The 12260-nt window shown below is 33.9% G+C and overlaps 1 pseudogene; it reads left to right on the forward strand.

The window, feature by feature from the left end:
• Positions 1–1914: 1914 nt before the first annotated feature.
• LOC150027277 (uncharacterized) lies at positions 1915–10284 on the forward strand (annotated as a pseudogene).
• The last annotated feature ends 1976 nt before the right edge of the window (positions 10285–12260 follow it).

Here is a 12260-nt window from a genome sequence, read left to right on the forward strand (position 1 = left end):
AGACAACAATTTACATACTCAATTCATTCTAAATGATGCAATTTGTTTCCCACATAGTAGAATTTACACGCTGAGCTTTGTCTTCAAAGATGTGAAATTGAAATATTTGTATCCTTCCCTTAAATTCTACCAATAGATTTGTAAACCAGAATGATCGAAACACAACATAGTAGTGACAAATGTTATTTTTCACCTACCCACATGATTTTGTCATTCCACTTCCCTTGTTCACTGTCAATCTGTAAGTTAATATTCATCCACTTTGATAATTGATATTGATGCATATACCAAACCATGAGGTTTATGTGATCAAACCTTTTTCCCTAGATTTCATAGGTGATTGAGGATTGAAAACACAACATATTGAAAAATAGGTTTGAAGCTTTGAAACTCTATATTTTCATTTTTTTGCAGCAAGTAGGAGAAACAGAGACATTGGACAAAAGTCATCCTCGGTCCCATGTATACATAATATTTATCTTAGGAAGTTTCCTGTGCAACAGAGCCAAAACTACAAGAGTAAATGATACGATTTTTTGACTCTTTAAAATTGATTGTAGGCATGTAACTGGGTTTTGACACAAGTGTGAATAAGAGAAAATTGTTGTTGAATTCTTATTAATGTTTTCGGCCCATGCTTTAATATCTGCTAACATAAAATATATGAACTTATTCATTTACAACAAAATTTATATTCCAATGCTATTAGTAATCAATTTTCCAAATAATAGAATCTTAAAAGAGACAAAAATATTTTAATAAAACAACAAGACACAATGAAAATCTAATTTAAAAAACTTGTTAATGATCAACTCAAAAGTAAAAAACACTCAAAGCACATTACAACTATAATTCTACTCAAGATATTTTTTTCAAACACCTACCAAACATAGTGAACACATTTCCACAAATACCTTATATACTAGTTATAATGAATTTTATGACAATTTTAGGAAACATGTAAAGATTAAAAATTGAAAAATTACTCAATTCTAAACTGATTTAACTTATTGAAATTAAAAAAAAACTAATAAAAAATTGAAAAAAATAATTAAAAATTGTAAAAACAATATAAACACACAAAAACAACAACACACAAATAGAAACTAACATTGTTGAGAGGTGAGATGAATATCTTTGATATCCTATTCTTTGGAAAATTTCTCAGGAGAAACATCATCAGTAACTAAATTATGAACCTGAGTAGTTCTATTAGTGGTGACTTGTAGCCAGGTGGGAATTCATATTTCTTATAGCAAGTGTCAACAATGTGACCAATTTTATTACAATAAGTGCAAAGTTTTCTAGTGGAATTAAACTTAGAAGTTTTCGCATCAATAGTGGGAAACCCAACATTTCGAAAGTATATATTCTTAGTGTGACCATATTTTCCACAAAAATTACACAGGGTACTATTAGGGGCAACAATACGACTAGCATTGAGGCTATGAATATTAGTAATGGGCACAAGAATAGACAATTGTTTTTCTTGTTGCACAAAAAGGATTTTGTTTTGGTATTGGTGGAATAGGCTTCATTAGTACGACATGATAATGAATATTACTATACTGATCATTTAGTCCCCTAAGAAATTGGATAGCACAATCTTCACAATGTCGTTGATTTATAACAATTCCAATAGAACAAGCACATTTCACAAAACACGTAAAGATAGGGTTACATATGAAATTTTCCAATTATACGTAATTTTGTAAAATAACACGTAACAGATAAATCACCCTGGTCTAAAGAAGCACCCTCAAGTTGTAAATTAGAAATACGAGACAAATCTCCTTGAGAATATTTAATTTTCAAATTGTTCCAAATATCAAGAGTCACATCCATTCCGATAACACTTTGCCTAATAGGGACAGAGACAAAATGGACTAATCAGGAGACGACCATGTTGTTACAATGGGACCAAGTCGAAAAAGTACGGTTATCCTTTGGTGGACAAGAATGAATTCAACTTTTTTTCTTGGAACTAAGCACTGGGATGATTGATTGCCTCCATGAATGGTAGTTGGTTGAGTCAAGAAATAGAAAAACCAATGAGGTAGCGGGATTCTCACTCAGATGTAAGAACAAGTAGCTACTCACTTGTTGTTCTGATGGGGAGGATAAAGTAGGGTTTTCGTCAGGCATTGTTTACAAAAAAGTTAGTCAAGATTGTGGAGCAAAAGAAACAAAACAATGAAAAAAAAAGAACACCAAGAAAAGGAAAAGCCAAAAAAAAGGTGCAAGATAGGACTCGAACCCAAGTCCTTCCAATGCCTAGGAAAGAGTTAACCACTAGATCAGATAAGTTCTTTGGTCATATTATCATTTTTATTATTATTAACATAATTTCTACATATTAATATAATTATTATTAATAATAATAAGTATAATAAAAATCATAATAATACTAAAGCATTTGCTTAGTGTAGTGGTTAAATTTTCTTTGGGTTATCCGAAGGAACCTGACTTCGAATCCCATTGACTGCAAAATTTTATATTTTGGTGCCAAAATTTACATACAGAATTAAATCCGTATGTAATACTCGTGTTTACATACTTGAAAAAAAATATATAACTTTGAGAGAAAAGAACTAAAATGAGTATCAAAGTTTCACTCTTGTAATTTGAAATGATCTAATTTTAACTAATCAATTTATTCTTATAAAATTCTAAAATTTTTAATTTCTTTAAAAATTTTCTTTCTAAAAGGTATACTTTATGATTTAGAATTACAAAGGTTTTTTTATTGGCCAATTACAAAGTTAATGAATTGTAATCCTTTTGACTCTATTCTTTACCATATCTTTCTAATGACTATAAAAAGAGGAGTCAACTTTTTAACCTAGGTGTTTTAATTTTTTATATACCATATTCAGTCATTGATTGAGTTGTGTTGTTATTATTTTAGTGAATATAGAAAATGAAGGCAAGATAGCACAAATATTTGTGGAACAAATGTATGTTACTTTTGTTCGGTCTGTAAAGAGTATTGTTCGATTTGCATTAAAATGCTTTAGGCCTTCAGGATGGGGTGTCACTGCACTAGGTATGTTGATGAATTTTTATATAAAATTCACAAAAATCTTATTGCGATATAAAAGATTATAGTAGTTAACTGAATATAACCTAGTTGGATTATTTATCATAAATGATTAGTCTTTTCCATGGATATGTACTTAACTTGGAGGACTGGAAAGCAATAAAGAAGATAAAGCAAAAACACAAATGGGGTGGTCAGCTCTTGACTATTTTGATGGAAACACCTTATCTGGACATGGAAATTGCTGGAGGTGAACAATCCATGAAATTTACCAGAGAAGACAATTACCTTGACCCATTCTTTCTTACCAAAGAACAGTTGGAGAGTAAGCCATAATCACTTCACTTTATTACCAAACATTATAATTTCACTAATCCATGTTTGTTATTTGTATTATTATCTAAATATTTGGTCTCATCTTCCTCCTTTCTTTACATATCTGCAATGGTGGATGCAGCTAGCTCAGGGCAGAGTGAACAAGAGAATACTAGAACATAATTTGCAACAAAAAATGAGGAGAAGGAAACAACATTTGTGTAGCTGGCACAGTCGACCTTGTGAATGAGCTTCAAAACAAAGTACAAACTGCCCTCAATGAGAGTACCGACCCTGAGAAGGAAAACCTGCTGGTTGTGGCAATGAAGAACATCAAATACAAACTTGGAGAACACCACGTTGATAAGAAGGAGACTACATTTTTTACTACTGTAAAAAACGGCATTGTGGAGATTGTGTTTGAACTTCAATCCAAAATTCCAAGTGTTGTGCATGAAACCAACTCCAACAACGAAAACGTGTTCCTTGTGGCAGTGAAGAACAGCAAACCAAAGTTATTGAGAAATTGAAGATTTTGGATAAGAAATTGTTTGATAACTTAATTTTGGAAGTGGATGAAATGGAGAATACTGTGCTGCATTTAGGTTCAGGTACAACTACCAACACTAAAAGGACTTGGCAGATTGCTGGTGCTGCCATGCAAATGATGTAGGATATCAAGTGGTATGAGGTATGCATGTTTTCACGTTCATAATATTATCCAAGTCAAACTTTGCAAATGTAACACAAACACACGAATTTATGATTAATTTGCATGCTCATGCATGCTTGCATTGATGCAGTATGTTAGAGACCTAGTGCCGAAACATTTCACATTCAGAACAAACAAGGCCAATAAAACCGATGGAGAAGTCTTCAAGGAGAACCACGAAAACCTGCTGTAGGAGAGCTCGGAGTGGATGAAGGAAACCTCCAACTCCTGCTCTGTTGTGGCTATCCTTGTTGTCGGCGTCTCCTTCGCCACCTCCACCTTCGTCCCCGGAGGCACTAACAATGCAAAGCCCAAGCTAGAAGGGCAGTCGGCTTTGGACCTCTTCGCCATCGCGTCCTTGATCGGGGTCTGCTTCTCGGTGACCGCCCTTATAATGTTATTGGCGATCCTGACCTCACGAAAACAGTTCCAGGACTTCCAGATGAGCTTGCCCTTGAAGCTCATCTTCGGCCTCAGCTCTCTCTTCGTCTCCATATCATCCATGCTGGTTTCCTTCTGTGCTAGACATTTCTTCGTGCTCATGGACAAATACAAGAACATCTTGTTCCCTGTCTACATTGCAACTTGTTTGCCTATCACTTTCTCATGAGAATAAAAAAGATGTTGTTAATAGAAAGAATGGATAAGGGCCAAATCATTTAAAGTTCTTCTTATTAGTCTTTTCAAAAGATGAGGCCCAAACCCAAAGCCCAAGCCCAAGAAGGCCAAAGCCCAAGAAGCCCAAGGCCAAGCATTAAATAAAAGAGCATCATTTGAATTAATTTTGTATAGTTGTAGGAGGTGTGAATATTAAATAATAAGTGTGAATAGTTAGGGGGGGTGTAGACGCATTTTAGGAGGTGCTGAAAATAGGAAGTGGATCACACTTACTTCATGACTAGGTGGCACCAATTTGCATTTGAATTTGGAGGGAACTTTGAGTTTCATTTGTGTTTCATTTCAGCCCTCTTCTATTATAAATAGAGAGGTTGGGCTCTTGTAAATGCAAATTTGGATAATTGATATAGAGAAACTCTACTCATTTTGAGAGAGCCTTTTGTGAGATTTTGATCTCCTTAGCATAGTCTCATCTTGTGAGCTTTTGGAGATCTTCAAGTGGCGGCTTCCTTCACTCATCTTGGGACTCCATCACCAAGTGGCATGATCATTCTCCTAATCCATTCCAGCCGGACTTCAACCATCTAAGTGCCATCTTCTTCCATCTCCATTTTCATTTCCAATCGGTAGTTTAGCTTGTTCTTCAATTTCTACCGTTTATTCTTGTTCTAGGTGTTGTTTTAAGTTTCTATTCGGTGCATCTTGTTCCTTTGCTGATTTCAATCGGTAGATTCATTTCTTGATTCAATTCTGTCCAGTTTTTCAGTTTACACATATCAATTGTGTTTCTATTTGTGTTCTTGCTTTCCTTTCAATTCCGCCAAGTGTTTGTGATAAGGACATGGCACTCATAATGTATATGAGTTTGGCTCTTCATTTGGATGACATTGTCCTCCATTGATTTGTCCTTAAGCCTCCTTAAAGTGTTGTTTCTTGTTAAGTGTCAATCCAACTCATATCATGTGGTATCTAGAGCTTAGGTTGTGTGCAAAATTTTTTTTGAGTTGCTGGACACTTTGATTCTGTTTTTGTGATAAGTAATTCTGTTTTTTGTGTTTTTTGAGTCTTTCTTTCTGTTTTAATTGTTGTTAATTCATTGTGCTTGAGTCATTTTAATTTTTGAATCCATCCACGTTTTGTTAAGTCATGTTTTTCCTATAATGTCAACAATTCTTTGTAGTACTTTTCTTGTAATTTTAGTTGCTTGATTTTGTTGTTCTTAATTGAGTACAGTTTTTGTGTTTCTATTTTTTGATCCTTTGGTGTATTTTTCTTTTTAGATTTGAGTTCATGCTTGTGTATTAGATCTATACAAGTTCTATACATCAATTCCTTTGTGTCTTTGAAGTTTCTTTAATTCTGTTTTTCATTCCAGTATAGGTTCTTCTGTTTTCTTTAAAACTGTGCTGACTGTTTGGTTTATCAAAATTTCTGTTATTACTAGAAAATTCTGAAATTCTGGATTTAAGTAGTTTGAAGTGTTATAAAAGAGTGAAAAAAAGAAGTACATCAAAATTCAATATACAAAAAAAATGAAATACGTATAGTGTGTAAAATTCTGACGCTGGAAAACGATGATTCGACAGTAATTTTCGGAAATTTATCACAATTAATTGGCTTACTGTTTTTGAGTGATTCCAGTGCCAATTTTTAGCTAACATCTTGAATTTCCAGTGGTTAAAATTTCACATTCCAGTTCGCTTTCTACAGTTACACTTAAATATTTTAAGTCACGCACAGTTGTAACAAAAAAAATTCCAGTAGCATTGTTTTTTGTTTTCTTCATCTATTCTAGTACTATTCTTTAGGACTCCTTTGTGTGCTATCCTTTCATTGTGTGCCTTAATTTTCTTGTTTGTCTTTTAATTCATATTCTTTTCCACTTTTGTCATATACTGCATTCTGTTTTGGTTTAGCTTTTCTTGCTTATATCTTTTCTTGATTGTCTTCTTGTTTCCACTAAGTTTTGTGGTGACTTGTTCTTAAGTGAGTGTGGTTTGCTTTGACATTTTTCACTTGAACCTCATCCAATCCACAAGAGAGGTTTGGCTAAGGAAAGAACACTTTTCTTGGAGTGGTTTGAGTACATTCTTTTGGCCTTTTCCAGCAAACTACATTTTGCTTTATTCTGCTGACAAGTTTCCTTAATTGTTTGTTTCTGTTTTCGTGCCTTTTATTATCATGGATAATTTTTCTAGCAGCGCATTTTGTAAGCCTCACTCACCTAAAAAGGCAGCTCTCATTGAAGATTTAAAAAATGCTAGACAATCAAATGCACAATATCTTGAGATGATGAGACAAATGGAGGCACGACTGCAAAGTTTAGAGTTGGACCGTGAAGAAAATCAACATAACCGAGAAAGAAGGCAACATCATAGGAATTCTTCAAGGACTTCTCATAACTTTCATGGATATCATGAAGGCAATGAACGTAGGAGGCACCATCATCATGAAGAAAGGCGCCAACTTGTGCCTAGTCCTTATTTGCCTATTGTAAAACTACCTAGCTTTAGTGGTGAGGGAGATCCTAATGTGTATTTGGGGTGGGAAGCCAAAGTTGATCAAATTTTTCATTTACATGGGGTCTTAGAAGACAAAAGGGTTAGATTAGCTTCTTTAGAATTTCAAGACTATGCCATGCAATGGTGGCATCAAACTCTCATGGACATTGGGCTAAACAAGAGGCCACCCGTGGTCTCTTGGAACGATTTAAAAGCTTGTATGCGCGATAGATTTGTTCCTCCACACTTTAGGAAAGACCTATTGTTGAAACTCCAAAGGTTTCATCAAGGCACGCTAAGTGTGGATGATTATTTTAAAGAACTCGACATGCTTTTAATTAAAATTAATATGAATGAGAGTGAAGATGCTAAGATGGCTAGATTTGTTAGTGGTCTTAGAAGGGACATTCAAGATGTGGTAGAGGTTCAAGAATACTCTTCTTTACGAACTTTAGTTCACCTTGCTACCAAAATTGAAAATCAAATTGCAAGGAAAAATGCTTTAAAAAATTCTTCTAAAGCTAGCTACTACCACTCTTCTTCGAAAAACAAAAATATATCTTTTTCAAAGTTTCCTTCTAAAGACACTACTTTCCAACCTAGAGATTCTAAGCCTTCTACTTCCACTTCTGCGCCTAAATCACCAACTAAATCGTCTAGTAAGAAATGTTTTAAATGCTTAGGCTATGGACATATTTCTTCTAATTGCCCTTCTAAACGAAATATGTATATGCATGATGGGGTAGTGGTTAGTGAGCATGAGTCCGAAAACTCTAGACATTCCTCACCTTCTAGATCCCCAAGTGAGCAAGAGAGTGAAAGTCCACATGAAGGTGACCTATTGGTAATAAGACGCATGCTTGGACAAGTTTTAAAACCCTTTGATGAAAGTCAAAGAGAAAATATCTTTCATTCAAGGTGTCTTATTAATGATAGGCTATGGTCTTTGATTGTGGATGGGGGGAGTTGTGCTAATGTGGCAAGCACAAGAGTGGTAGACAAGCTTGGATTGTCTACCATCTCTCATGCCAAGCCCTACAAATTACAATGGTTAAGTGAGGTAGGTGAGATTATTGTTAATAAGCAAGTCCTCATTGCATTTTCTATTGGTAAATATAAAGATGAGGTCTTGTGTGATGTTGTCCCAATGGAAGCCACACATATTCTTTTAGGTAGGCCATGGCAATTTGATAGAAAAGTTTTTCATGATGGCTTTACCAACAAAATTTCTTTTAACTTCCATGGACACAAGGTCATACTTAAGTCTCTCTCTCCAAAGGAAGTCCATGAGGACCAAGTTAAAATGAGAGAAAAGAGAGAGAAAGAACATGATAAAATTTTTTCAAAGAGAAGCCTTCTCATATCCACACAACAAGTCAAAAAGGTAATAGTTGCTCAAAAGCCTATATTTTTAGCTATTCCTAGAATTATTGATTGTGAGTTGGCTAAGGATAGTCCTACGTGTTTAGATAACTTGGTAAAAGAATATGAAGACGTGTTTCAAGATCCTCCTAAAGGCTTACCACCTCTAAGAGGGATTGAACATCAAATCGACTTCATGCCCGGGGTTTCGTTACCAAATTGTCCAGCATATAGGACCAATCCCAAAGAAACTAAAAGAGAAAATGAAAAAGCAAATGAAGTACATGATAAACCGAGTCATAATACCTTCTCAACTAAATCACTTTTGTTGACTCGTGCTACGCCTACAAGGTATCCTTCTTCTTTATCTTTTTCATTACCCAAGGTTCCTACTTATACACCATATTGGATAAAGAATGTTAAGGATGATTTTTTCATACCTCCTATTTTTTCAAATAAAATTGTTCCTAAACAATCTTTTCCAACATGGTCTGTGTATAGGACATCTTTTTATGAACTCCCAGCGTTTCAAAGTGCTAAGTCAAGTTTGCCTATTTCTTCTTGTATTCACTTATCTAATTGCAAACTGACTTTGTTTTATGTAGGAGTACTGAATTCGTGGACGAATTCTCTCCATCTTGGGGAGTATGATGAGAATAAAAAAGATGTTGTTAATAGGAAGAATGGACAAGGGCCAAATCATTTAAAGTTCTTCTTATTAGTCTTTTCAAAAGATGAGGCCCAAGCCCAAAGCCCAAGCCCAAGAAGGCCAAAGCCCAAGAAGCCCAAGGCCAAGCATTAAATAAAAGAGCATCATTTGAATTAATTTTGTATAGTTGTAGGAGGTGTGAATATTAAATAAAAAGTGTGAATAGTTAGGGGGGGGGGGTGTAGACGCATTTTAGGAGGTGCTGAAAATAGGAAGTGGATCACACTTACTTCATGACTAGGTGGCACCAATTTGCATTTGAATTTGGAGGGAACTTTGAGTTTCATTTGTGTTTCATTTCAGCCCTCTTCTATTATAAATAGAGAGGTTGGGCTCTTGTAAATGCAAATTTGGATAATTGATATAGAGAAACTCTATTCATTTTAAGAGAGCCTTTTGTGAGATTTTGATCTCCTTAGCATAGTCTCATCTTGTGAGCTTTTGGAGAGCTTCAAGTGGCGGCTTCCTTCACTCATCTTGGGACTCCATCACCAAGTGGCGTAATCATTCTCCTAATCCATTCCAGTCGGACTTCAACCATCTAAGTTCCATCTTCTTCCATCTCCATTTTCATTTCCAATCGGTAGTTTAGCTTGTTCTTCAATTTCTACCGTTTATTCTTGTTCTAGGTGTTGTTTTAAGTTTCTATTCGGTGCATCTTGTTCCTTTGCTGATTTCAATCGGTAGATTCATTTCTTGATTCAATTCTGTCCAGTTTTTCAGTTTACACATATCAATTGTGTTTCTATTTGTGTTCTTGTTTTGTTCTTGCTTTCCTTTCAATTCCGCCAAGTGTTTGTGATAAGGACATGACACTCATGATGTATATGAGTTTGGCTCTTCATTTGGATGGCATTGTCCTCCATTGATTTGTCCTTAAGTCTCCTTAAAGTGTTGTTTCTTGTTAAGTGTCAATCCAACTCATATCACTTTCTATGCAGTGTTGCAGTTTGCTCTCTATTATGATTTGCTTGGAGCCATTTTCAAGAAGGTCCCACAACGAAGTACTAGCAGCAGCCAAATCTAGAGGGTTTTCTTTTGCTTCCCACACTTTCTTATAACACTTTTTAATCATAGCCTCACTTTATTCAAGTTTTAAAAAAGTATTTGTTTTTTCTCATTTTTTTCAAATCATTGAAAGGGGTTGAATTTTTTTGGAAATTACGAATTAGATTAGTCATGACAATGTGACACGACTTTACTGAAAAATGACTTTACTAAAAAAGTGGTGTCAATGTTACACAATTTGTGATATGTCAAGGTGAAATCGTGTTAAGGTGATATGACTTTAGTATTTCTTTTTCTAATGGAATTCGTGAAAACGTGATACCACTTCATTTGAAAAAAATTACACTAAAGTAGTGTGACTTTGACACGACTTTATCTTGATATGTGACGTGTCACATCTATAGTAAAGTCGTTGCACATTGTCATGACTAATCCTAATTTGTATTTTAAAAAAATCGACCACATTTTGGTGATTTGAAAAAGAAAATTACACCAATTGAGTAACACCACAGACATGTAAGTCTTATTTTATAAGTTGATTTTGTATGAAGAACTTATCTACATAAAATAAAGATAAATTATTACCTAATTATTTTTTTTTTATCATTAATAATAAATATATTAAAAGAAGACAACTAGATTGCACAATGGTAAAAAATAAGAAAGAAGAAAAATAAAAATCTATATGATGCTAAGAAATCTATTTAACACATTGACAGTGAGTAAACCTTACATATATCCTTATTTGAATCCAAAAGTATCTTATGTAGACAACAATTTACATACTCAATTCATTCTGAATGATGCAATTTGTTTCCCAGATAGTAGAATTTAGACGCTGAGCTTTGTCTTCAATGATTTGAAATTGAAATCTTTGTATCCTTCCCTTAAATTCTACCAATAGATTTGTAAACCAGAATGATCGAAGCACAACATAGTAGTGCCAAATGCTATTTTTCACCTGCCCTTATGATTTTGTCATTCCACTTCCCTTGTTTACTGTCAATCTGTAAGTCAATATTCATCCACTTTGATCATTGATATTTATGCATATACCAAATTATGAGGTTTATGTGATCAAATTTTTTTCCCTAGATTTCATAGGTGATTGAGGATTTAAAACACAAAATATTGAAAAATAGGTTTGAAGCTCTGAAACTCTATATTTGCATTTTTTTGCAGCAAGTAGGAGAAATAGAGACATGTGACAAAAAAGTAAAAAACACTCAAAGCACATTACAACTATAATTCTACTCTAGATATTTTATCAAACACCTACCAAACATAGTCAACACATTTTCACAAACACTTGATATACTAGTATTAATGAATTTTATGACAGTTTTGGAAACATGTAAAGATTGAAAACTGAAAATTACTCAAGTTTAAACTAATTTAACTGATTGATATTGAAAAAAATACTCAAGAATTGTAAAAACAATAGAAACACACAACAAGAACAACACACAATTAAGAATAACTAAGGCACACTAGTGATGGTTCAATGAACAAATAATGTTAACTAAAGAACAAAATATATTATCAAATTTAAACTGTGGAAACAGTTCAAGACATGAAAAACATTATTTAAACAACACGGAACAATTAGAAACAGTAGAAGAACTTATTTTGAAGAATGTAGGCTCATGATACCACTTGATGCAATATGACCTTGCATGTAGCTAGTAGCTCTTCTTCAAAATATGTTTGAGTTTAATTTTATTTCATGAACAAGGAGATTGAAGTTGCAGAAGCATGATTGAAGGTTGAACTTGTCACAGGTTGAGTTTGAAGATGGAGATATGAGTTGATTGTTAGTGAGGTTAGATAAATTCTTAGTTTCTAAAGTGAGGTTGAACCGACATTGTTGAAATAAGGGGAGACTAAGTTCAAGAGGGAGGTGAATTGGACTTAGAAGATTTTCACAAATATTTATTTATTGCAAAACAGAGACAATTCTTAACAGATTGTTTCACAAATCAACAAATTATATTA

The sequence above is a fragment of the Phaseolus vulgaris genome, chromosome 6 (assembly GCF_051622355.1).
Source record: "Phaseolus vulgaris cultivar YP4 chromosome 6, ASM5162235v1, whole genome shotgun sequence".
Classification (NCBI taxonomy): Eukaryota; Viridiplantae; Streptophyta; class Magnoliopsida; order Fabales; family Fabaceae; genus Phaseolus; species Phaseolus vulgaris.